The following is a 24,631-nucleotide window of genomic DNA, read 5'->3' on the forward strand; positions in this document are numbered from 1 at the left end:
GTTGGCAGAAGCTGGGGCTAATAGCGGGAGCTCACCCTATTCCCTGGATTTGAACCACCGAACTTTCGGACAGCAAGTTTAGCTGCTGCGTCACCAGCAGCTCCACTTGGATAGCTGCTATCATAAATTTTGCTATTTCAATCTGGTCTTTATTCCTCCCATTTCTACAATTTGTTGGGTAAAACATTGTTTTTGTTTTGTTTTGCCCGCATCCCTACTGGATACGTGTGAGTGAAATATTTTACTGGGTTGTGCTGAGAAAGGTTATTTTTGAGACTACAACTCCTAGAATTCCCAGGCAGCATTGGGTGTGTTGGCTGGTGGCTATTTTTTATTTAGTTAGTTAGTTTCAACAGTTCCAAATACTTTTCTCAGCCTCTGCCCACACTTCCAAAAGATGGAGACAAATGGGAGGAGTTCAGCCAAAAGGCAGGTGCAGACATCAGACAGGAACTGAGAGATATTGATCTAAGTGTCAGTTTCAAGACTAAGAGCACTTCATTGGAATGTGGAACTAAATAAATGATGAAGTCTTATAAAGTTTTAGAATTGAGGGCACGGGAACCTACAGTCAAAGGCAAACCCTACCATTCAGACAGAGTTTGCCTGACAGTATATCTTTGTTCTCTGCTTCCTTATTGTATAGTTAAGGAACAAGGATTTGGCATTTAAAATATAGATTTTCCAATGTTTGTTTTAGTGTGTGTTTGTGGGGGGGGGGGGGGGGGGAGATTGACTACTGCTGCTCTGCTGTTACATTACCTTTCTGATAATCTCACTCTTGGCTCAAAAAACAGCCACATGCCAGATTGCTCCTGATTGGCTTTTGTGTGTATATCATACAACCAAATAGATTATCTCTTAATCTAAGCACATCCTAGATTAGGCAATGAAAGGCACAAAGTTGGTCAAATCAGTTAATCACTAGCAGTGAAGAATGTTAGGGTGGAGACACTTGAACCTTTCCTCCCAAAGTGTGCCATATCTCCTCATGGATGTACCTGATAACTAGCTAACTACTGTATCATGTTTACGTTTACTCACTGGGCTTGGCTGCTTTTGCAGAGCTCCTCATTGCACCTACATTTTTGTAGAGTTCCTAACTGCCATTCTCTTTGGGATTTACTGTGGCTGCTAAATGCTACAGGCCATTGTGTAGCATGCCAACTCTGCATAAAGCAATGTTTCTCAAGCTATCTGATGTGCAGGTGGGGGGAGGGGTAAGGGGGGCACTTTCCCTGCCATGCGCCAAGAAATTGTAACATATTGATGCTCATGTACTGCAATTGTTTCTTTCTATCCTGGAAACTTGCAAGGGACTAGCAGCTGATGGATTGTGTTCTTGCACTGGTCCCTGGATTATCAATTTACAAATACCACTGACATAAAGGATTTTGCTTAGCTGCCTTTGTAACAAAGGGAGATTAACAAGAAAGCAGTGACATCAAGAATTTGGGACAGAATGTTATTATGTATCAGACTGCTTTGAATGAGATTTTCCTGCTTCTCGCAGGGGGTTGGACTGGATGGCCCGCGAGGTCTCTTCCAACTCTACGATTCTATGATTCTATGAAATAATTATTGCTCAAGACATCTCTAAGGATATATTGAGATGAGCCATATAGTATGTGAGCATCTGATCTCAAAAACTACAGGGCAGCCTAAACAAAAAATAATAGTTGGAAGAGACCACACGGGCCATCCAGTCCAATACCCTGCTATGCAGGAAAAGCACAACCAAAATCCAGTCTTTGACATCTTCTGTTGAAGGATTCCTTGACCAGTAAATACCTTTCTGGGGATTTCTGCCTGTTTTGCTAAACTGTTCTGGACTAGATGGATATCTAACAGCTTAAACACATTCAGTCTCGTCTAGTTTTAGAAGCTAAGCAGAATCTTCCTTGAATTAGAATTTGGATGCTGAAAGCCTACAAAGTTGCCATCAATCAGAATTTACAATAACATAACTAGATAGGCTAATAGTATGCCTCCATATAAGGGATTTACCATTTTTATATGACTAGTGCTGAACTATATGGATGAATAGCTATTTCTTCACCTCAGAGAAGTCTTACACACTTTGAACTTCTGCATTCAAAAGTCTTTTAGGGGAAGGGTCAAGTGCTAAGCCATTTACTTGGTACATTATCTTTAATGAGGTTGTGTTGACACCTAAAGAAAGTTCTCTTAAACTGTCTATGTTATAAGTAAGTGTATACTTGATCTCAGGAGTAGTTACAGTTATGCTAGCAAGAGCAACCAGCTCAACTGGGTTAGCAAGCACAGTGTGTGTTCGTGTTAAAGAATTTCCTATTTGAGTCCACCCTGGGATTCAATTCATTCAGTCCTCAATGTATCATAAAAACAGGACTCATTTCATGGCTTGATGGTTTTGTTGGCATGAGCCTTGTTACTGAAGATGCCCTTTCACTCCCAGGCATTTAAGAGCAATGTTTGAAGCCTGGGTTGCTGAGATACTAGGAGGCAAGCAAGAAAACAAAAGAAGGGAGTTGTTTCTGCATTTCACTTCTGCTTTATTTAGGTTTGTATTGGGTTTTAAAAACAAAAAATCTGATGCAGAGCTATAACAGCCATTGAATTATCTCAGGAACACTCACCAATAAGGGGAATTCCTAGAGGTTAAGCAAATGAAAATCAGCATCCTGCTATTGAGTCTAGGCAGTCTCCAAACAACCATCTGTGACACAGATGCTAACAATATCCAAGCTAAAGATTTCCTCATTTGCTCAAAGCTGGAAAGTAAACAATAGGATTACGCATGTTTTAATTCTTTTACTGATGTTTTGTTTTCCACTCGAAGCCATGTTTCCCAACTTTCTCCATGTTTGAGATGTTCAATGCTTTTACATTCAAACTGTTCCCACTAAGATGCTTCTCCCCTATGTATAGCCAATAAGTGATAAGCATCTAAGTGGGAACAGTTTGAACATAAAAGCATCAAACATGTTATTGTTGAACACTTCTCCCTTCTGCTCCATTTCATCTCCAACATGCACACCAGTGGATTACCCACAAAGAAATATGGATGCAAGGGGGGAGAAGTCTGTCTAACTTAAGGAATCTTGGGCACTGTACATTCTATAGTAGTCTTGGATCTCGAAGAACTGTAATCCCTCAATAAGAGTATACTGATTGGGTGTTGGAGCCCCCGGTGGTGCAATGGGTTAAACCCTAGTGTCGGCAGAATTGCTGACCTAAAGGTTGGGTTGCTGACCTGAAGGTTGCCGGTTTGAATCCAGGGAGAGTGTGGATGAGCTCCCTCTGTCAGCTTCAACTCCCCATGCAGGGACATGAGAGAAGCCCCCCACAAGGATGGTAAAACATCAAAACATCCGGGTGTTCTCCAGGCAATATCCTTGCAGATGGCCAATTCGCTCACACCAGAAGCGACTTGCAGTTTCTCAAGTCACTCCTGACAAAAAAACAAACAAACAGATGTCAGCTTGAATTTCAGTTAATTCATACTATAGACAAACTTTTTTCAGGTATACATTTCCTTAAAAGATAGTGTAATGAGGAGATCATGTGAAAATTAAATTTAGTTATTTGTGTGCTCACTTTGATATGGAATGAAATGGGTAACCAGATAATAATATTTGCTCTGTCTCACAATATGAATGAAATGTGCATTATAATGATAGTGATTGGTGAATGAGATGACTTCAGAATTGTACACACATGTGTGCACTCGCAAAGAGTAAAACAAGAGATTTTATATTGAATATCTGCAATTGGGAAAGCAAATCACACATCTAAAAATAACTATGAGCAATTGGGGCAGGAAGAGTAGAGAGATAAGAATTAGAATTTTTAAAATTAAGCAGATTACTCCTTAACAAAAAAGAAAAAAAATTAAGCTAGGCTACTGAAAAAACCTGAAAAATGGAAAAAAAAAACCCCATAGTTTTGGAAAGGTAGTCAAGAACTTCCTAAACAATCACCACGGCTCTCTGAACTATTGCCTACTGAACAGTAAAATTGATCAAATGTGTGGATAGAAGATAATCAACTATACAACTTCACTGATGGCACACAATCCTTTCAACAAATTCTTGTATCAGATTCAACAGATTCTTTTATCAGATTCAACAATAGAATTTTCAGCGAGCAAAGTCCATCTTTTCTGCTTTCCATTTGCAGCAGAGAAATATGGTCTTCTCATTATATAGTTATACTGGAAACCTTTCGGTGTTTCCATGCTAGCTTTGGAATTTTTGGATTTACGTCAAATGGGTTCACTCCAGGACTAGATCAGTCTGATTAAATCTCAACCTGGCACTAAACCCGAGTCAGCCTAATTTGGTTAGAAATTTGGCTAAGCCTTAGTGTGGAGGGCACCTGCATATGATATAGAATGGAAGACAGACTATGATGTCATTTCCTTACATTTGGCCGTACACATCTACCATCCTATGGGGCCTAAATTATATGAACGCCAGACAGTATCTGAGTTTTTATTTCCATATTTACTTCAAAGCAGGAACATGACTAAGATCAGACCTGATTTCCTCCTTGTTTCAATGTGTAGGCACAAAACTGGCAATGGAGATGTTCTGGCATTTTAGAGAATTGAGAAAAGGAGGATTGAATATTGGCAGTACTCTCCTCTTAAGCCAACTGGTGGTGTTTCATGACATTATTGGCAATGATAATTGTGGAAAGTTAAGCTGCCATGGGGATCCAATTTAGTATGACTGGGGTCATTCTGAGGCAAGCAGCATGTGGCTCCAATTTCTAGCTGCTGCTGCTATTGTGTTTATTTCATTCTTCTCTGTGTGAAACTGATGAGACCATTTGGTGAAATAGCATTAAGGTACACCAAACAATTAAGTGCAGGGTGCAGTAGGGGGTGGATAATGTTCATTTTCTCCTCCCTTCTGATGGTATGCTTAATCACAACTGTTTCCATCTCCCTGTTCTATTTCTAGCAGCTCCATGTGACAATGTTTCAAGAACAGCATCTTTGGGGGGAAAATAGACTTTAAAATATCTCTCTCAGAGAACTGAACCTTCAGTGTCATAGATTTTCTGGTTTAGTGGGGCTAAATTTAGGCCTAAATCTAATGACTAAAAGCCTATGAAATTCATGGGATTTGTCATCAAAAGACATTGAAGACACAACACACACAAACTATCCTAACTAAAATAGGCCAATTGAATCAATGGGATTTATGTAAGTGTTGAGCAATTGACTTGATGCGTCTTTTCTACCTAGAACTAACAATTGGATTTAGACCTTGCGTAATTGTACATCATGGCCAAATTGTGATTTTTTTTTCTTTATTGATACATCCATTCAATTAACAAACTTTTGCCATACAAGTCTTATCTCGATATACATTATTCCAAAAGTCATTTTACCTTAAAAGACACTTTATATATTCCTTAGATGTGTATCACCCATTACCTATGCCCTCCTCCCCATTTCCCCCCTCCGTCCTGGAACAGCAATTCCAAATGATGTCATTGCATCGATGTAACTGGTTCAAAATCCTGTATCTATCATCTCCACAAGGCCAGGCCAGGGTAATTTTGAAGTGTAGGTGAACAGAATTTTGCCCCCCCCCCAAACCAATCACTGAAAAATAAAAGAATTGGATAAGCAGAAAATGTTGGATAATAAGGAGGGATTAAGGAAAAGCCTAAATAAAGAACAACACTCTGAAAACAGAGGAAATCCAGACAGGAAACAATCAAGACCAGCTAACACCTCCCAACCAAGGATGCCCCCAGGAAGGAAGCAGCGGGGCTTTGAATCTGCAAGGCCATTAAATGCTAATCAAGCTGGCCAATTGCAACATTCACTCTAACCTCAAACAGACAAGAGCTCTTTCTCCCACCTTGGACTTTCCACAGATATATAAATCCCACTTACCTAGCTTCCAACAGACCTCAGAAGTTCTGAGGATGCCTGACATAGATGTGGGTGAAACATCAGGAGAAAATGTTTCTGGAACATGGCCAGGCAGCCTGGAGACCTGGCCTTGAGGGCGAAGGCCAGAACAGGCCGCAGTCCGCAGAGGTAAGAAGACCTCTTACCTGCTGGAGCCTCTGGTCACCCGTCCTGAGGCAGGTGGAGGGACCGAGCGGTAAACCGGTGCTGAGATGGGCAGCCACTTGCACCATGCGGCCGCTTGGCCCCACCCCGTATCCTTTGAGGATATGGGGTGGGGCCAAGCAGTCACATTATGCATGCACAGTGGTCGGAGAGGGCACCCCGCCCATCTCGCTCATCTGCCAGAGGCGGTCCGAACAGCGAGATGGGCGGGGCGCCCTCTCCAACCACTTCGCATGCACCATGCGGCCACTTGGCCCCACCCTGTATCCTCAAACTAATTTTTAAATTTTTGGCACTAATTTTTCCCTATTATTTCTTCCATTATCTTTCTTATTTCACTGTAATAGTTCTGAATTTTTCTGCAACCTCATCACATAAGAGACAGTTTCAATTTGTTTGCCTACCTTTGTTGAAAGAGCACTTTGGTTTCCTCGATGAGGCCAAGCTATTTGTATGCTTCTGCAAAGGTGTTTAGAGTGGCTTGTAGGTCTTCTTCTGAATGAGCACAGACCACATTATCATCAGCATATTGGAGTTCTATAAAATATGTTGTTGTGACTGTGGTTTTGGCTTTCTGGCTTTCAGTCTGCTGTTTTAAATACTTAGATAATGATGCTAATTTTCTTTGGGGTGTTGGTAACCGATCATTTGTATCTCTTAAAGGAAGCAAAACTGGGGAGCTGATTGAGGCTACAAGATTTTGCTTGGAGCCTGCAAAATCAAGTTTATACTGGCTCTCATACATTTTAAAATTTAATACTAATATGTGTCAACAGCCCTGCCTCAATCCACTTCAAATGTAAACAAATTAGGTTATGAGAGTACCTTGGAAGAATCATAGAATCATAGAATCATAGAATAGTAGAGTTGGAAGAGACCTCATGGGCCATCCAGTCCAACCCCCTGCCAAGAAGCAGGAAATCGCATTCAAAGCACCCCCGACAGATGGCCATCCAGCTTCTGCTTAAAAGCCTCCAAAGAAGGAGCCTCCACCACAGCCCGGGGGAGAGAGTTCCACTGTCGAACAGCCCTCACAGTGAGGAAGTTCTTCCTGATGTTCAGGTGGAATCTCCTTTCCTGTAGTTTGAAGCCATTGTTCCGTGTCCTAGTCTGCAGGGCAGCAGAAAACAAGCTTGCTCCCTCCTCCCTATGACTTCCCTTCACGTATTTGTACATGGCTATCATGTCTCCTCTCAGCCTTCTCTTCTGCAGGCTAAACATGCCAAGCTCTTTAAGCCGCTCCTCATAGGGCTTGTTCTCCAGACCCTTCATCATTTTAGTCGCCCTCCTCTGGACGCTTTCCAGCTTGTCAACATCTCCCTTCAACTGTGGTGCCCAGAATTGGACGCAGTATTCCAGGTGTGATCTGACCAAGGCAGAATAGAGGGGGAGCATGACTTATAAGAAATAAGATGAAGGGGAAAGCCTATATATGCCTTGCCTAGCTAGGGGTTGCTATTTTGCTGGTTGCTATGTAAACAGTTTTATTTCTGGCTCACAGCACATACCAGGTTGGAGGTCAAGGCCATGCAATCCTACATGATTAGCTTATGGTTGCTGTGGCCTTCGCCTACTTTACATTGGGATGAAAGCTTCTTCAGCATTACCCAGAAGTAGCAGTTGTTCAGTTACGGACATGGCAGTTGCTGTCCAAAGTTGCTGCTGCTCTAAATGTTTCTCTGCAGCCACAGAAAATGGATGGTATTCTCCTCCCCGCACACCGCTTCCTCCCCCCGACACTTCACCAAAGCTGAAATAGCTGTCACCTGCTAAGGAATGCTGCCGAGATAAGCCGATGACAAGCCAGTGGAATATTGTCCAGCAGGGTGGAGATTATTAGAAACTTGACAAAATCTTTTCTAATTTTAAGCAGTGGACAGGGGAGTGGAATGGCCCAGGGAAGATAAAGCTGCTCAGTGTACTTACAAGCAACATAAAAGGAGGATCTATATTGATCAATCATATTTATCTTCTGCCTAGTTAGAAAAAAAATGACAGAAAGAGTGTGGTTGAAACCAACGGCTTAAAAAGCACAAAACACATAACTGCAATGGCAGTTTTGTGCTTGTTGGCATTGTTGTGTGTTAGACTTCAGCCATGTAAACATTTCATATGTGGGGGAAATCCAATATTGCATTTTATGAAAACAGGATTTTGTTTCTTCAGGAGAGAAAAAGAATGATAACCACATTTCCTTTGCTATTGTTGTCATTGGCCCTGCATCACCAATAACCACTAAAGTCCCATACAAATCTAGTTGAGTATGGATTGTGTTGTGATTTGCTTGTTTATACTCAGGAAAATCTGGTTACAGTTGCCCTCACTAATCTACATGTTTTCACATTGAATCACTACTGCATATAGGATGATTTTTTGTCAGTATTAAGGGTGATGCTGTGATGAAGGGTCTAATACAATGGTGTGATATATATATTGAAGCTAATTATAAATATGTAGCCACATGTTTTCATTAAAATTACACCTTAAATGAAAGTCATAATATGGCTTCCCTCTATGGGCATTCTCTTCCCCTCCCCATACTACCAACGGGAAGAAAGAAGAATAAAATAAGACATTTTCCATTCCCAGACAGGTTCAGACAGAAGCAAATCTAGATTTTGGGAATTACAGGCATCTCCCTCTCATGTCTCTCTGTGTAGGGAGACAGGAGGAAACCTTTGGTTTGGCATGACCAACTCCATGGCAGGACCTATTCTTGCAACTTGTCCAACCTTTCCTTTTCTGAATAGATAATGTATGTTGGCATCTTACCATTCTTGGCATTCCTGACATTCACCTTATTCTCAAACAGGGATCACTTTTGTTATTACTGAATGGATCCTGTCAGTCTGTAGAACTCAAATGGTATCATTAATTCAAGGTTTTCCCCCCTCTCCCGGTGCATTTGCAGAATCAGCTTTTTTGCAGATATTGTGGGTAGGATGTTGATATACAGTAAACTTGAGCTCCCTGACAAGCTGGTATTTAGGTAAGGCTTTCTTGGGAAGCTGCTGAGGCAGGAAAACTGAAGCATGGCATAGCATGTATCACTGAAAGGAGGCAGGGGGAGGGAAAAGAAGCCCCTCACATTCAGAGAAGCCTTTACTCTAATGCCTAAAGGAGGCCCCTTCTACACAACTGTATAAAATCCCACATTATCTGCTTTGAACTGGATTATATGGCAGTGTGGACTCAGATAACCCAGTTCAAAGCAGATGTTGTTGGATTTTCAGCATTGATATTCTGGGTTATATGGCAGTGTGGAAGGGCCCAGAGTGTTGGCAGACTCTGTGTAACTGGAATAAGAACGGGAAGCAAAACTGGAGGGGGGAAATCTGCCGTGCTCTGTTACAAATCAGTTGTAAAGGGAACGATTGATGCCTGACAAATGGCACTAAATAAATCAGAAGCATTGGGATTTCATTTTCTAAATACTGCTGAACAATAGAATGAAGTAGAGGAAGAGAAGGGCACAGACAAGACTTCAAAGGGGTTCATTGCCACAGAGTATTTTTTTAAACATAAATTGCCTTGCTTTCAGCTAAGTGTTCAAGGTAGATTCATATTAGCAATGAGTCTGAATCAGAAATTATGCTATGATAAATGGTTGTATATATGAAGCTATCCCACTAAACTGTAAATGGGTGTTGGCTACAGGGATTGCTTTTGTCTTTTCTTGCTTGGATGAGCATGATTCTTCACCATCCTTAACTCTCCTTTCTGCTGTGCTTTTTGAATGTAAAGTACTTTAGCAATTGCTGAACTCAGTTTGCAGCAATTGCAATATACTGAAAATCTAGGAAGAAAGTGGGAGGAGAAGAAAGAAACTACAACATTTAAAAAGCAGTTGAAAATATGGGATTATAGAAGAATATTTGGGATTGCAGCTACCATATTGGGATAGTCGCAGGTTTATATATATATATATATATATATATATATATATATATATATATATATATATATTCTGATTTGTTTCAAAATTTGAGAGCTCTTTGAGGACTGACGTGTCTGTGGCAACAGCAATGACAGCCTATTTCTCCTTTGCATTTATTTGACAGTGAGGTTGAAGGAATTCTGTGTAATCCCATGATACTGCAGTAACAAGCCTAACATTATCAATATTCTGAAAATTCAATTTAGAATTTATGAAAAGCTATGTGCAAAATGAATACTAACATTTAAAAATCAGTTACATTAATTGGTCAGTAGTTTACTAGACTAATAATGTACAGTGTATTTTCTGTATCTAGAAAGCCACCTAATCTTTTAGCTACTGTCCAAACAATGGGTGGAAAAACCTTCTGTAGCTTAGCTGTATGCTGGAGGGCCTGTCAATAAATGCAATAAATGCTACTATGTGGGCCACATGAATTGGCCTGCATATGTCTCCTTGGATTAAGGCCAGCAACTGGAGCTGCTTATTACTAATGGAGCTAATCTCTGTAAATCTTGTCGGGCAAATACCCTTTGGCTGGCTGGCTGGCTGGCAGAGAGGGGTAAGAATTTCGGATTACATTGCAGTTGCCATCACACACGGCTCTGTTCTTTCATGCTGCCTGAGAGGCTGGGAGCGAGCAGCCGATTTATGTCAGTGCAGTGTTGCTTTGGGCACTTCTTCCGAATGATGAAGTGATGCTGGCTGAAGACTTTTAGGAGAGAATGAGCAGTCATGCTGCAGACCTAACCTGCCTTCTGTGATCTATCAAACCCTGAATCTTCTTAAATTAATGCCACACTGTTCATTAGCTCCTTAGTAGTTGGCATTTGCCCAAAGAAACCCATCAAGTAAAGCAATAGTCCTTAGTTTTTGTATAAGTAATTACCAGAGGTGGATGAATTGGAAAGGTCTAAATGGAGATGATAATGGACTTAGTAGAGATTCCTATAGGAATTCTTCTGGCAACAGCCAACCCGGTGTCAAAAAAGCCATCTCAAATTTAGATTATTCTTTTTGTAAGCTGCTTGCCAAAATAGCTAAGTGCTGGCAGGATCAAGGCCATTAAACCAAAGAAACCGTATATCACTATGATCTTCTCTTGAATAATTCTAGTGCTTCTGAAATGTTCAACAGGAGGCAATTCTTTCATTGCTTCTTTGCTTGGGTCTTCTTTTATTCTGTCTCAAGTCTCATGCTGGAGTTCTGACTTCCTGGTTTTTTTTTTTTTAACTCTTAGCTCAAGTCCCCTCACCCCCAATTTGACTTTTCTTCTGAAATTGTAAAATATATTTATTTCATTTCAAAATTACTGTATAAATAAATAAGTTTAAAACTGATAAAAAGGAATTACAAACAGCTAAGTAGTTGTAGACCAAAAAAGGGGCAACCGCGACTGCATTGTCTGTAGCTTTAACCAGTTCTTCCTCTCTCTATACATGAGGCAGGGCATCGTGAGCAAGCATAGAGATGCTGAGTTGTTTGTTCTGCTCCACAGTCGCACAAGGTGGAGGATTCTTTTAGGTAGTGCCATTTTGCCAGATTGTCTTTAGATCTGCCCACTCCACTTCTGAGTCTGTTCAGGGACTTCCAAGTTGCCCATTCTTGGTTTGCCCCTGGATGAAGACCCTCATGTGGGGGGCTATCCAGTTGGGATTGCTTGATTTTGCTGTCCACAGAGATATTTTTGCTGTTGTTGGAGGAACATTTAGAGGAGTGGTGGTTCTCATGAAACTTTTTCTTGATTTAGGTCTACTGGGAGAAGGCTGATAGTCATACAGTCGGTGGTTTTCACAGTGTTCAACCTTATTTCTCTCGCAATTGGCAGCAACTTCCCACCATTCATTGGGGGAGCAATGCCAGCTAGCTTATTGACATTTTATAAGATCTGGGGTAATGTATTTATATGTTTAAATAGAAAGGACTGCATACCAATTCTGCACATTATTGATGATTGGTTGATTTATTCTGTGCTGTTTTCTGTCCAAACCACTTTGTTATTGCTGATTAAGGATCATGAATAGCAGAAGGATTTCCATCCTTTACTAGGGGAAAAACATGCAGGGTGGAAGCAAATTCTTCAGTGGTTTCCAATCAGAGATAATATGATGCTCCTCCTCTCCACTTAGCTTTCCTTTCTAGTCTTAAGAGGCATTTTCTAGAATGCCCATCCTCTTAGGTCAAATGTTGGTTGTTGACTAACTAAAACAGCATATAAAAGTTAAACCATTTCTAAATCATGTTGCATTTTGAAGCACATCAACTAAGTCCAAAGGTTTTAGCAAACACCTGCTTTTGTACTTGGTGCCCCAACAAAGGTAGTGTTGCTGTCAGTGGACCTCCAAGGGGAGAGCACTCCACAATTGGGATGCCATGGTTGAGAAAGCATTCCCCATGTCCTACAGCGTATTGATCTCATTGATGAAACACAAAGGACAGCCCCCCACCTCCATGAGATTTTCCTCCCCTAATATGCATAGTACTGTAAATTAATTATGTCCTCAAATAATAAATGACGACATGTGTGTCCAAATAGATAGTTTCTATCCCTGATACAACTCAGTAACACACACACACACACATATATGTTATCTTATAACAGATAAAGTACATTAAAAAAAACATGTCAGCTCACACAATAGCAAGTTGTCAAGTCCTCACATGCCTCAGAGCAAACTGCTTAACCTGGCCTACTTCTTGTATTTTTGAATGTTATAGAGTTGCCATGAAGCAGTCTTTCTGTATCATTTGGCCAAAAACACTCTCGTGTGACATTAACTGACATTATCAGGCCAGGACATATAGCAAAAGCATGCTCAAATGTGGTAAATGCCAGTTCTCATCGTGAGAGCACATTCAAATGAAATGAAGCGAAGCAAAGCTGTGATAGCCATCAGAACAATAACATAATAATTAGTTATGAAAAATGGGGTGGTGTGAGTCACTGCCTTGAAAACCCAGTAATGTGCAATACAGGATTTTTGAATCTTTGACCATCAGAAGTCATAGCCTATAACTCCTATCCATACCATCCAATATGAAGAAGTGGATCAAAACATCTGGAAGGCCAAATATTCCTCAATCTAAAAGTGAGTAGAATGTGATACAAGCATAATAATAGTGAGAGAGATCCCAGAGTAAATCTTCAGAGACGGGATACCCAGCCTCTACTACTGATTTTAGACCATACATCACACATTTCGTTCCAGATGTGTTGAAATAATATGATGTATGGTCTAAAATCATAATCCCTAACTAATGGCCTCAAAGCCTAACATTGATGACAATTGCAGTCTAATAGATCTGGAGTGTTCCAAGTTAGAGAAGGCTGCCACACAGACTTTGGGGGGGGGGCGGGGGGGGATAAAATTGAGATGGGAGAACAATGAAAGCCAACATATGTTCTTCCTTCCTACTTGAAGGAAAAGGAGGATATAAATAAGATATGTTGCAATAATTACTCAAATGCAACCTCACCAGTACACAGCCTGTACAATATGCAGATTTCATTGCATAAAAGCACAGGACCTCAATTATTAAACTAATAAAATTACTACAACTAATGACATGTTGGATTATTACTGTCACCATGCAGAATTCGAGAAAATCTCCCTAAAGGTTTTAAAAAAAAATTGTGTCAGAAGCGACTTGAGAGTATACTGCAAGTCGCTTCTAGTGTGAGAGAATTGGCTGTCTACAGAGATTATGCCCAGGGGATGTCCGGATGTGTTACCATCCTGTGGGAGGCTTCTGTCATGTCCCTGCATGGGAAGCTGAGGCTGACAGATGGGAGCTCACCCAGTCTTGTGGATGCAAACCGCTGACCTTCAAGTCTTCAGGTCAGCAGTTCAGCCAGCACAAGGGTTAAACCCATTGCACCACTGCGGCTCCCTAAAGGTAGCAATTTCTTATTTCTTATTGAAAACTGGACCTCTTCTGTAAGAATTGCATGGAAGCTTTTGAGGTATGAAAAAAATGTAATCTGTGAGAGGCCAGCTTTGTTCCCTACAGCTGTGCACCGGGGTGTAGATTTATGCTCACACTGCTGGCATCTCTTCCTAGCAATCCAACTGCCATTGGGCATGTCCAGTAAAGCACTGGTTATGCCAAGGCCATTTTGGGCTTTGGTCCAGGAATGGGACCAACAGTTTCCAGGCAGGCAGGAAAACCACCAGGGGCTCAGACAGCAAAGGCAGATGGCACTGAATACTATTTAAAACCAAACAACCACAAAGAACAAGCTAAATTTGACTCTTCACAAAGCTTCCTGCCCCTTCTGATAATTTGGATTTAATTGAAATGGATTTGCCAATTGGTGTGTTGGCCTCCAAGCCCTATCTGTTAAAATGATAAAATCCTGAGATGGATTAAAAATAAATTGCTAACCATTTTGCAACTATAAAAGTTTCAACATAATGTTGAACTATAAGCCTAGACTGTGAACAAACAAACATTCCAGTTAGCCCCTCACATTCCCTGGGGTTAGTGTTGTCTGAAATCTTGGGGTTCAGCCCAGTATGTTGGGAAAGAATGTGGCTTGGGTCATGGGGATAATGGGTGATTGATGGGTTTATCCTGAGCGATTAGGGTCCCACAGTGGTACTGAATTAGGAACAATGGCACCAAGGACCCTTGATGAATCCCAGTGACGCAGACAAAAGGATGTGAGGATAGCCTACTGAGCTTAAGGATGCTCCCAGGTATGGTTCTTTTGCAGCACAGGAAGATTGGCTGGTGGCCAGTTCCTGTTTACTGTGAGAAGTATGAATAAGGGGAGATTGTGGTGCTTCTGCATACATTATGAAAAGAGTGAGGCAGGACCTAGGATGAATGGCTGTGAGGTGCTAGGGACAATTTATTATGCACAGCAACAGGGCATTTAATTTCCCTGAAAGAACAAGGTCTTACCACTAAGAAACCTTCCTATTTCCTCATCCTGCTAAAAACAGGCCCGTAATTCTAAAAATGGTGACTGCTGAACCTGCCAGGAGAAGGGAAGAAGTGAGAGTCTTTCCATCTGCTTTCTGTCACTGAAGTGCTAATTAATGCCACATAAGGTTTTTAAAAAAAACAAAACAGACTGTTATAGATGGCAAAAAACCCCATAACAACCTACTGACAGATTTCCATCAGGCAGCTATCATTTCAGTCCTTTCACTCCCTCACTCACCAGTGTCATTTTAGTAGTATTTGGCAAAGCACTCTCTATATTACAACTTCCAGAATCCCGAGCTCGGGCTGGCTAGGATCTGGAATTCAAAATGCAACATTGCCAAGTTCGCTTTAATAGCAGTCTGTGTGTCTCATTGGAAAGGCTTATCGTGGTTGGTAAGTTTCATTTTTAGTAAGAAAGTCAACATGAATAATATTTCTTTATGAATCCATACAATTTGTTGCTCTGAACATAAGACCCTGTGCCACTGCCCACCCCCACGCATAGCCTCAAAGACATTTTTCTCTGTGGCTGAGCTTTCTAAATCCATGGAAAATGAAGCATATAATGGAATTGCTGACATGAAGCTGCCCAGCAGCCGGCCACATGAAGAGAGCTGGGCTTATTATTGTCATCACTGGCTTAGTGAATAGCTAGCTTAGCTGGCTGTTCATGCTGCTGGGCTAAGAGGCTGCTTTAGCCCACCGCTTTGAACACAAGGAGGCACAGGGAGAGGAAGCCCTGTGACTTTTATATGACCTTGCCTCTAGATTTCCAAGGAGATCTATTTAGACCAAGGAAATCATATTTGGACAAAGAACGTTTAAAAAAGGGGGGTGGCAAGTTGATTTTTTTAAATTTTCAAATTGTTGCAGCATCTTTGAAAATGTCATTTTAAGAAATGAAAAACAGAAGTAAGAACAAGGAATAAAAGGTAGGATGAAGGGAATAACCCGTAGCATGTAAACCAAGGCAATGATGATGTACTTGACAGGATATCACAGACGTGGCACATGTGATCAGGCAACATCAGAGTGTGTATGATCCAGACTCTGAAGATGCCATCTAAGGTAAGTGAGTAGGTGTCTCTGACATAAATATAACAGAAGGTGCTGAATCTTATCCTATCCCCCTTGGGTCACTCTTTTAAAATTGAAATTAAAATTGGGAGTAGGTTTACCACACTACTCATATTGGGATACCCTGTTGCCACTGCTTTAAGGTCACTACATCTTTGCCACTGAAACAAATGGGACAATTTAGCTTTCTTATGTTTAAGTATTAGTACTTGCCACAGATCCACAATGGTGTAATGGTTTAATCTCAGGTAAATATGATGGTAGTTGTGACTGAAGACCTATTCACCTCTTAGCCATATGAAGAGCCTGGTCAATGCAGGACAAAGGGAGGCACATGGAGGGCTAATGATCAACTAGGACTTGACTTATTTGCCCAGCTTGATCTATATGACAGCTATTGCCTCAGCAGTAGTACTAACTTTGTATATTTTGAGTTCCTTGTTCTTGATCGTGGATTAAGGGTGATGACTTTGGTTTTGGCATCTATTGTGCTCCTGTTGCTGTTCCCTCCTCTTGCATTTTTACCAATGAACTGCTCCTGTGAAGCAAGGAATCCCTACCTTCTTACTTCTTTTGATATGACTAATTTCACATTCAACAGAGGACTAAAGCAATTCATCAAACTGACCTGAATCCCTTTCCCTTCAATTCATCTGACATAATCCTGGGCAATGTATTTAATATAACACGCTTTGCAGTTATGGACCCTGTTAACTGGTTAGCCAATGTATTCCCAGACTTAAAAATTTTGGGAAATGCTTCCCTGCTTTGACATGCAACCAATTCTGGGAAGGAGAAGCCTGCTTATCCAGCTGAAAAGAACCCAAAGGTCACCCGTACTAGAACTACTGTGGATTATGACAGGTGATGAAAAAGCACACTTTTTAAAACATCAGTCCAAGTTACAGTATGTGATCAACAAGAAAAAAATCTTTGCAATTTATCCCAAAAGACATTCTCTAGACAGGAGACTTTTCAACCTGCTCTCTCATGGTGCCCTTTTCCCAAAACATCAGAAGTGACTTTGGGTTGTTTTTTTTTTTTTTTGGGAGAGGGGATCACTTATGGTTTCAAATACTGGCAGTGGTGCACTATATCTGAAGACTGGAAGGAGCTGAAAATGATCTTCTGCGCTTTGATCATGTCCACTTGGCCTAGAGTAACCACCCTTGATGCTAATATGAATAAGAAACTGCTGTTATAATCATAGCCATAGAAATCCACTCTAAAATTTGGCAACTGTGTGCACTGTGTGTTTATATATGTCTTCAAGCACCTGTCAATTTGTGGTGATCCCATTAATTTCATAGGGTTTTCTTAGGCAAGAACTACTCAGAGGTGGCTTCCATTGCCTTCCTTTGAAAGTTAGCATCCAAATGCTAACTAGGCCTGATCTTGCTTAACTTCCAAGATAGGATCTAAAGTAATACCTAAAGTTTCCCACACAAATAAAACATTTAGGATTTGGCAGAGACAATCCAGATTAATCCTATATTGTCCGACTTGTTCACTTACTTTTCAAATGTCCCAGTTATTCTCTCTTTTTCCTGCTCTCTCATTTTGTCTTTTGCTTTCCGCAATTGCTACAAAGAGCCAAAGAAGTTTGTACTCATATCAGTGGGGAAAAGAGGAGAGGGATGGGCAGAATCATGCCCTTCCCAGGAGGGTCAAGCAAAGCAAACTCCTGCAGCCTCCCTTCGCTTTTCATAGCAAGCCTGTCTAAGGCATTTTGCTGTTTGAAGCAAAGGAGAAGAGGTCATGTACAAAAGGCTACTGGATTTATATATGAATCTTACTTCAATACAGGCAGTAGGGCAGAATCCTGAAAACACCAGGCTAGCTTTGAAGTAAAAGGGCAGGTCGCATGGCACATGTTGCTCTGCCCTTTCTCCACATCAGCTGCACGAGATATCAGCCTTGTCTTATCCAATGGCAGAGCTGGTTGTGTTTCACTGTTAGATTTCGCGATGTTGATTTCCATAATTCTTCCCAGGTTGGTTTGCGTAATTTTTGCAGAATGACTGGCAGCTATGCAAAAGCAAAGAACCCACCTAGTCTTTTCTTATTTACATAGATAACTAGCTGTTGCCCATTTACATTAAATAAACAAATGAATTTTTAAAATGTCCACACCTGTTTCATATGTTGATTGCATAATTCAAATCCTCTCATTGCTTTAAGGATATTAATAGGACCTAATTGGGATTAACAGTATCTTTTCAACTCAATTACCCCTGCTCTGAAAGCAGCAAGCCACATTATTTAAAGGGTTTGTGGAAGGTAACATAAAATACCACCGGTAACATTGTAATGAATGCACATGGACTGGAAATCATCTATTATTGACAAAATAAGTGTTGTTTTTGTTCCTTTGTGTGACTTATATCAGTTTCTATTTGTTATAATTGATGTCTGTATAAGAGTGAGTACCCTGTCAGGACACTTTATAAAAAAGATACCAATTTTTTCATTTTGCATTAAGAGAACCATAAATACATATAAAACATATGGTAGTGTGAAGTCAAATACTTAGATTATTTTCTTTAAAACCTTTATATTCTAGTATACTGTATTACACCACTTTATCCTCCACAAATTCATAAACATCTGTGTATATCTTGGTTTTGTTATATTTTAAGCACAAAAGACAGGCCCTGTGAGAATTAAGCTGCATATGTGTCATCTTAATCATGCATATCCTAATCTACAAGGTAATTTTTTGTCTTTGTGTTGTATCCATCCAGATACCAGTAACAATGCAATTTATTGCGTGCTGAGCCAAACACCTTTAGCTGGTTGGTAAGAATATATAAAACATGAAACAGAGACTATCAATTTCCTTTTTCTCAATGGGAGGTGATGTGGGGAAGAGAGAGCGTTTACTATTGAAATCCCCATTCTTAAATATTTTTAGAGGGAGAAGAGAATAGAAACCCCACTACATAGTTAGATTCTGGATCATTAAGAGAGAGACTTTAAATATTTAATCAGATCAGATTGCATTTTAGTATTCTTGTACAGTCTGTCTCAGATCTTAGGCATCCACAACAGATATGGTCACATGCATTCACTTGTTTGTGGTTGTGTTCCTTCAATTCATTTCCAACCTGTAGCGATTTCAAGACAACCTTATCACAGGGTTTTCTTGGCATGATTAGTTCAGAAAAGGGTTGTCTGTGCCTTCCTAAGAGGATGAGAAGTATAATACAATGCTAGAAATACTAGCGCATTCTGACTTCACTCATATTATTAAAACATTTCAAAGATCGGTTGAAAATTTGTAAGGGATTATAAGCAGACCTTTCAAAACAGAAAGCAATTGTTTCCATTTAAAAATTTTTATTGTGCAAGATTGCTTAGACTGTATATTGTTTGTTTTCTATGCACATGCTTTTGTATCTCCTCTGTCTTCAGTTTTTGCCTTGTTAGTAATAAACAGGCATGTTAGACTCTATTATCTGAGTGCCTAAATACCCTGTTTCCCCAAAAATAACACAGGGTCTTATATTAATTTTTGCTCCAAAAGATGTGCTAGGCCTTGTTTTCAGGGGCATTCTCAGAAATGTTGGAAAATCATGATAGGTCTTATTTTCGGGATAGGTCTAATTTTGAGGAAAACAGGGTAAATACATTCCACTCCACCCATTTTTAATTTTAATTTTTATGATGCTTAAAACATTTACACTGGTTTTAACATTTTAATCTGTCACCTTGGAAGTCCTATCTAGGACAAAAGTAACTATAACCACCATGGGAACATATTATGAAGTGCTGTTATTTCTACTCTTGAGGCAATCAAGTTTCCTGAAAATTCCAGACATGGTTCTATAAATTGTAGGCTCTGGAATTCATGGGATGGAATCATGGCAGTTCAAGCAGAGTTAGTGTGTTATAATTATGTATCAACATTTTAAAGATGAAAATTGGGATATGTATGATCAAACAACATTAGAGTGTGGTTAAGATTGCAAAAATTATTAGTGAGGAAGGATAGATATGGCTGTATGAGTTTGCTTTCACCTGAGCCTACTGAGAAGGGCAAGATTTCTCCCCGTCTCCCATTCACCACCCAGATTACAATTACAGTAGAGTCTCACTTATCCAACATAAACGGGCCAGCATAATGTTGGATAAGCAAATATGTTGGATAATAAGGAGGCATTAAGGAAAAGCTTATTAAACATCAAATTAGGTTATGATTTTACAAATTAAGCACCAAAACATCATGTTATACAACAAATTTGATAGAAAAAGTAGTTCAATACACAGTAATGTTATGTTGTAATTACTGTATTTACGAATTTAGCATCAAAATATCACGATATATTGAAAACATTGACTACAAAAAATGTGTTGGATAATCCAGAATGCTGGATAAGTGAGTCTTGGATAAGTGAGACTCTACTGTATTTGAATGCAAATTATTTTTGGATTTTGAATTCACATTATAGCAATTGAAGTAAGCAGAGGATAAAGGTAGAGCGGAGGAGAGGGAGAGAAAAACTGGGACATTTAAAAAGCAGCTGAAAAAGTGGGATGGCAGAGAATTAACCAGGACAATTGCTGTCAAGCCAGGACAAGTGGCGGTTATTGATACTGAGTTATATTTCTGATCCATCTGCTCTAGTGCCATCTGCTACCCAGGCTGATAGCAGTTCTCTGTCAAATTGCAGTTTAGGATTTATCAACCCAATTTCGAAGACACTTTTTGTCTTTTCATATTTTGGGCACATATTTGATTTCCAGTAATAACTGAATAAAATCTAAATGTCCTATTGATATCATTGTTTTGAGGCCTGATGATCTAACCATGTGGATTATGGTTATCACAGGTTCTATCAGGGAACTTTGGGGGCTGAGGAGGATATGGGGAAACATAAAAAGGATGGTTATGGTCCACATACAAACTATGGGTAACACTCTCCCCATATCTGCCATTAAGGAATATCTATCCACAAGGCCCTTGTCCAATCACGCCCTTCTTTAATATTTTCTATTATACGTAGTTCTTGCATAAGATTTTGGAACTCAAGCATGTGACTGATTAGATTTCTGCTATAACTTCATGATGCCACAAAGAGAGATTTTGGTACTGTATTCCTTAACAGTAGGATATCACAGTGTAATAACCGCATGAATCAATGTTGCTCTCTGGGGGTCAAGTGCCAGAATTGCAGCCTATTAAGAATACCAAGGAAGAAAAAGCAACTGTCTTGCCAATACTAGTGCTGTTATTTTTTCTGATCAATAAATTCTCTGTCTAATTTTCTTTGAAGAGTCACTGCATTTCCTAGCCAGGAGGGGGTCTAAATTCTTTGTGCTGTTCATATGCTGAGTATGCTCAGATCAAGCAGCTCAGGCATTTTGTGGCAGAAAAACAAATGTTACGCCCTCTTCTACATGCACATACTGTATGTCAAAATATCTTGCCAGCTAAGTTATGTTGTCATACGGTGGAGCAGGACAACGAAACCAAACAAAAGAGAATCCTACAAACCAATTCCCATCTGGAGCGGTGAAAATAATAGAAATATTCAGTAAGGAGACCCTTGCATTATCACTTTTCATGATCCATTCAGTATCATTTGACTAAGTTTGCAGCAGTAAGACCTTACATGGGTTTGGGAAAGAGGCAGAAAGTAATTTTTTGCTAAAGAAGAACCTCCTAGAAAGATGGTGTTTGAAGGAAATGGCACAGGAAATTGCAGTAGATAAGATGGGAGTCTTGAGCAGAACAAGATATGGCAATTATTTTCAAAATGGTAGCCACGTGGCAAATGGTTAGGACCATAACGAATGCAAAAGAACCCGTCCCTCAGGTAATTTCTTTCCATGTTACATGTAGACAGTGTGTTTTCTTCAGGGTTGCAATATATAGGGAAATGATGCTTCCCATTTCTTCTAAGGGGTTTTATTTTGGAAGTTTAAATAACAGGAGACATGAAATGTATCAATGCATTCTGTTATCATGGTTCATGTGGGCCTCATGTAATACCCAAGATATTTTGTTGTGACTGCGCCTTCGGGGATTATGGTTGATGGTGATGGGATTCGAAGAGGAAGAAAAAACCCTCATGATGAGGGTTCACTGGAGGAGTTGCGCAGGAAGCGACTTAGAGAGCTTAATGGGGGATCTTCTGAGGAAGATTCAGATGGGGAGTTTGGGGAAATGGATGCTGAGGAACAGGTGGTGGCTGGGGAAGTGGGCACTGAATGGGCACAGCCACCGGAGATGTCTGGGGATTTGGGGCCTATGGATACTGCTGAACCTGGGGTTTCTGCAGGAGCAGATCCCACTTGGGATGCTTGGAGAAGGGAGGATGGTTCTTTAAGTGTTCATGGGGCTAAATGTGGGCAGGATGATTGGGACTCCGACGAACTGTTAGGCACTCCTGATCCACGAGCCCTAGCTGTGTGGAGTTCGGACTCTGAGTAGATTTGGGACACCTGGTGTTTGGGTGTGAGTGTTTGGTCACCCAAGAGGAAGGGGAATAAAATGTGAATGTTTGGCCACTGCACTTTGCGTGTGGCAAGGTGTTGCTGAGGCGCCATTGGGATCTCTGTGCTTTCGTGAAGACTGGACTTGGACTGTGATTCGGATGTAAGTTATCTGGGACTGCTTGGCAGCAGAGGGATGGAATGTGTGGGTTTCCCTGGACTGCACTCTGATTACTATTTCTAGCTGCTGATACCATCGTTGCTTGGCTCTTTGTGCCTTTTCGTGGACCTGGTTTGGATGACTGCACCCTCTTCGGACTCTGGATTGGAATTTGACCTGGCTTCTGTCTTCGCCCTCTGACTGACGACTACTCCCGGCTTCTGACTACTGGTTTGCCTTTCGGAATTTGCTGCTGCCTCCTGACCTGACCTTGGATTCTCCTGACGACGGCTATTCATCATCCCTTTGAAGCTCTCGGCTTTATCTGCACCGTGGAAGCAGTTTACTGCACTTCTAGTTTGTTTTCTTTTCAAACCAGTTTGGTGTTTTTTTTGGGGGGGGGGGAACTGTCCCTTTAAATCCGCAGAGCCGGCTGGCTGTTTCAGAAACGGTTTGGAGCCAAAAGAGGCTTTTGCACTTTCAGTTATACTTTGCCCCTTCTGGAAGATTTCAAGTCTTTGTTTATTTTGCATATTTTCTAGCAGTCAACTCAATTTGTTCTCTAAAGCTGAACTGAAGTGTCTTTTAGTTTTTATTGAATGCCAGCGTGGAAAAATAGCTTGGCTTGTTTTTGAGTTATATTTTTGTCCGAACTACTCTTGAAACACTGATAAGTGAAGTGTTTCAAGGATACCCTCTGTGTTTATGTTACTTTTGGCTTATCTTCTGAATAAACTCTGTTTTGTTTGTTAACTGGTGTCTGACTCTTGACAGATTTCATGTTTTATGCTATGATGTCAATCCAGGTGAGCAAAAATAATGTTTTTACCGATAGTACTAAGTATTAATATATAATGTAATATAACATAGCAATAAAATCAAATGCTTTTATGGATCAAGCAAATAGTTTTCAGTTGATAGTTTTCTGAGCTGGACACACATGAAGCAAGATAAAGCTCCAAAGAAATAGAATCATAAAATAATAGTTGGAAAAGACCAACTCGGCCATCTAATCCAACCCCCCTGCCATGCTGGAAAAGCATAATCAAAGTATCCCTGACAGATGTCCATCTAGCTTCTATTTAAACGTTTCCAAGGAAGGAGCTTCCACCACACTCCAAGGGAGAGAGTTCCACTGTTGAACAGCTCTTACAGTCAGGAAGTTCTTCAAGTGGAATCTCCTTTCCTGTAATTTGAACTCATTTTTCTGGATCCTAGTTTTAAGGACAGCAGAAAACAAACCCGCTCCCTCTCCCTTATCACACCCTTTCACATATTTATACATGGCTATCCTGTCTCCCTCAACCTTCTCTTCTGCAAGCTAAACATACCCAGTTTGTTAAGACGCTCCTCATAGGGCATGGTCTCCAGACCTTTTATCATTTTAGTCACCCTCCTCTGGACAACTTCTAGCTTGTCAATATCTCTTTTGAACTGTGGTGCCCGGAATTGGGTACAGTATTCCAGGTGAGGTCTAAACAAATTGATTAGATTTCATTACACAGATGCAAGTTTATGACCCCTATACCCAAGGGACCAGTACTGGAGCTTCCCCTACCCACATCTGACAAAACATAGAATCATGGAATCAAAGAGTTAGAAGAGACCACAAGGGTGACTCTATGATATCCTTCTGCTAGAAGATATCATATAATTTCACTGGAGGATATATCGCTAGGATTTTTCTAGGCTCCCCAGCAAGAGTCAGGGTAACTTCCAGTGGAAGCCATTCATTTCAATAGGCTTTGCTATTATTCATGGTTTCCTGTTGCCACAGTAAGTTCATGGGTCATACTGTAATTACTTAATTTCCAGACAAAAGCAATATATCTTATCAGTGGAGGACAGCATGACGCAATGACCTGGGTGCCCTATTCAATTTGCTGTTCAAGTGCTAATAGCTCACGTGCCTTTTCAAGCCCTCTGATCTACTTTAAGAACCTAGTCTTTAAGCCAACCTTAAGCTTGGCAGCCATTCAAAAAGAGAATGCCCAAACAATGGACT

The 24,631-nt window shown here is 40.5% G+C and overlaps 2 long non-coding RNA genes across 2 annotated transcripts; one reads left to right on the top strand and one right to left on the bottom strand.

The window, feature by feature from the left end:
* Positions 1 to 2,510: 2,510 nt before the first annotated feature.
* Positions 2,511 to 6,016, bottom strand: LOC134298428 (uncharacterized). Its single transcript, XR_010005512.1, has 2 exons — positions 5,897 to 6,016; positions 2,511 to 3,433 (listed from the first exon to the last, which is right to left on the bottom strand). It is a non-coding gene; the product is annotated as an uncharacterized LOC134298428 (long non-coding RNA).
* A 15,296-nt stretch (positions 6,017 to 21,312) lies between these two features.
* Positions 21,313 to 22,988, top strand: LOC134298427 (uncharacterized). The gene is made up of 2 exons (XR_010005506.1): positions 21,313 to 22,629; positions 22,711 to 22,988. It is a non-coding gene; the product is annotated as an uncharacterized LOC134298427 (long non-coding RNA).
* The last annotated feature ends 1,643 nt before the right edge of the window (positions 22,989 to 24,631 follow it).

Source organism: Anolis carolinensis, chromosome 4 (genome assembly GCF_035594765.1).
Source record: "Anolis carolinensis isolate JA03-04 chromosome 4, rAnoCar3.1.pri, whole genome shotgun sequence".
Classification (NCBI taxonomy): domain Eukaryota; kingdom Metazoa; phylum Chordata; class Lepidosauria; order Squamata; family Dactyloidae; genus Anolis; species Anolis carolinensis.